Source organism: Austrofundulus limnaeus, unplaced genomic scaffold (genome assembly GCF_001266775.1).
Source record: "Austrofundulus limnaeus strain Quisiro unplaced genomic scaffold, Austrofundulus_limnaeus-1.0 Scaffold19, whole genome shotgun sequence".
In the NCBI taxonomy this organism is placed as follows: domain Eukaryota; kingdom Metazoa; phylum Chordata; class Actinopteri; order Cyprinodontiformes; family Rivulidae; genus Austrofundulus; species Austrofundulus limnaeus.
The window spans coordinates 3,180,619-3,183,232 of NW_013952421.1; positions in this window are offsets into that span (position 1 = coordinate 3,180,619).

The following is a 2,614-nucleotide window of genomic DNA, read 5'->3' on the forward strand; positions in this document are numbered from 1 at the left end:
TGTGTACTCAGACCAGTAATAATTGGGGTCACAAGTTTTTGCCATGAATATTTTGTGGGTCAGAAGATAAAAAGTTTGGGAACCACTGCTTTAGATGACTGAATAAGCTACCTTTCAGCGAGCACTTGTGTTTACTTTATTTCTCACATTGCAGAGAACAACAGTGTGAGCAATCTTCTTATTTTACTCGCAATTTGGAGAACTGAAAGAGAAAGCTGTCACTTCACATTCTTTAAAAGGGGGCATATCACACAAAATCCACTTTTTTAGCCAGTAAGTACATTTTGTTGTGTACTCAGGAGTCTTTGGGAGTGCAGGACATTCAAATCTAGTCTCCCCCTGTGCTGCAAAGATATCTTTATATTCTGTTTGGATCTTTGTCAACTTGTTCAGTTTTCTCTATTATGATGTTTTCTGAACCATTAGATCACAGTATTTGCAATGGAACTGCAAACTGTGAAAGAGGGGCTTGTGGAGTTACAGTAATAAGGAAGTCAGACCAAAGCATTGCAGTTCCACAGACCCCTTTAAATGTGAGAATTAGAAAACGTAAATGTAGGGAAAAAAAAAGAATTTAAAAACATTAAGATAAGAGTTAACCTAAGTTATATGAACAATAAATATTTTACTTGTTGTACATATAGCTTTTTAATTAAACTCAGTTTGGAGAAATAAGAATTTAATTCTGAGTTCATTGATGAGCTAAAAGCTAACAAGAACAAAAGCAAAGCACAAGAAAACAAACCATGACTGCTTATTTTAAGAATTTATTTCCAAATGTAAACCTCACTATATCATGCATACAAGTTATGACAACATACATTACTCAACAATCTGTTATTTTTCCGTATTTGCATAGGACATGGTCACAATAAACTGTCTGACATGTAAAAAATAATGCCATAAAAAGGTACAACAGAGCAGCTAAGACCAGCACAATAAAATGTGTGTGTAGAACTCGAGGATCTGTACAACTGTAATACTTGAATGTAGTGATTTTGGTTTGCTGAAAAAAAAAAGAACAAAGAGACACCTGAAGGTTTTTGATGAGGTTTCAAACGGAGAATGTACTGGCCATAGCTGAGTCGAGGGTTATTTACAGAGATTACACCGGTGCTAATAGCAGAGGAGAGGGGAAGCAGCACCGTGGAGTCACTACAACAGGCAACTGATGGTGAGGATCAACACACAGAGGTATCAAGRGAGCAACGTTACACTGAGGAGGTACACTGAGGACGACACAGGTACAGGGAACCGAACCAAAGAGCTGCTGAGTGGTTCTCTACTCGTCGGCAAGGTCGCTGCAGAACCTGGAACAAACCCTTCGTTTAAGGGCCACAAACATCCAACAGACTTTCTCTACAATGAGGAGTCAGTTCAAAGAGCTGGGAAACACCAAAGGAAATCAGCATTTCTCTATTTTAGACTCATTACGAGTGTTTGTTTGAACAATTTTAGTCCATTCAAGTCATTGTTAAGCGTTTTTCTTTTTTTTTTCCTCTTTGTTTTTACTCGAAGAATAGAAAAAAGGTCCATGTCGAGCACAATGTCCACATTTCAACAACTGAACCCAGTCAAATGATGCTGGATTCGAAACTTTGCGGCAACATTCATCACTCCCTTCAAAAGCCTTTGGTAACAACAATCAAAAGCCATTCTATAACTCTATGGCTGCCTCCTAAAATCAACAACAACAAAAAAAAMCCCACCTATATTTAAAAATAAAAACGCTCCAAGCCTTGTCGTGAGGGAAGACATGCTCTGTAACCTTGTCATTCAAATTGGCCAGGGGACGTGGGATGATGATAAAAAGCTGAAATAAAAAAWWAATAAAAAAGTGTACCTTGTGCCCACCTCAACAAGGCATAAAAACCTCACAGTCAGAACAATCCTACAAAAATCAGGTTGATGGAAGCAGCACAGTTAGAGCAATCATAAATCCTTTGGAATGGTTTGAGCGTCTTCTATCATCGTCTCGTTTTCTTTTTCTTTTTACGTCAAAAATACCTGTAATAAGCATCAACGCACCGGTTCAGTATGAACTCAAACAAAGCTACACAATAAAGCMGAACAGAAAGATTTCAACTTTGAGCCGCTGCGTATCAAATACGCAGAGTCGCTTTGTTAAATCTGGTACATTTTAACATGTCACACTTTATAAAACTGTACAAGTTTGTTTTCTTCTGTTTTTCACCCACGACATTTGAAAACCTCTCTAAGAAGCTACCGATATATGTTTGGCACACAGTTGCGTCGATCATGCTTCAGCTATCAGTCGGATCACACTGATGCTGAGGATATAAACTTCCTGAATAAACTGTTAATTTGTCATTTGCATTTATATTCGTGTTACCATTTGAACAAAAGGACATTGTTAGTATTGTCAAAAACCTTTGCTTTTAGCCACAGTTTAAACAGGACATGTGTAACCATATCAGGATTCAACCATAAAACAATGCTCAGATTCACCAGGATGTGTTGCTGCTTTTGTAACAAAAAGTAATAAAAATATATATTTATTGTTATTCCTGGAAATAAATCTTTTTATCAACATGCAGGACCTGGCATTATGATATAATTATGCAAAATGTAGCCCAGTGCTTTTTTTTTTTTT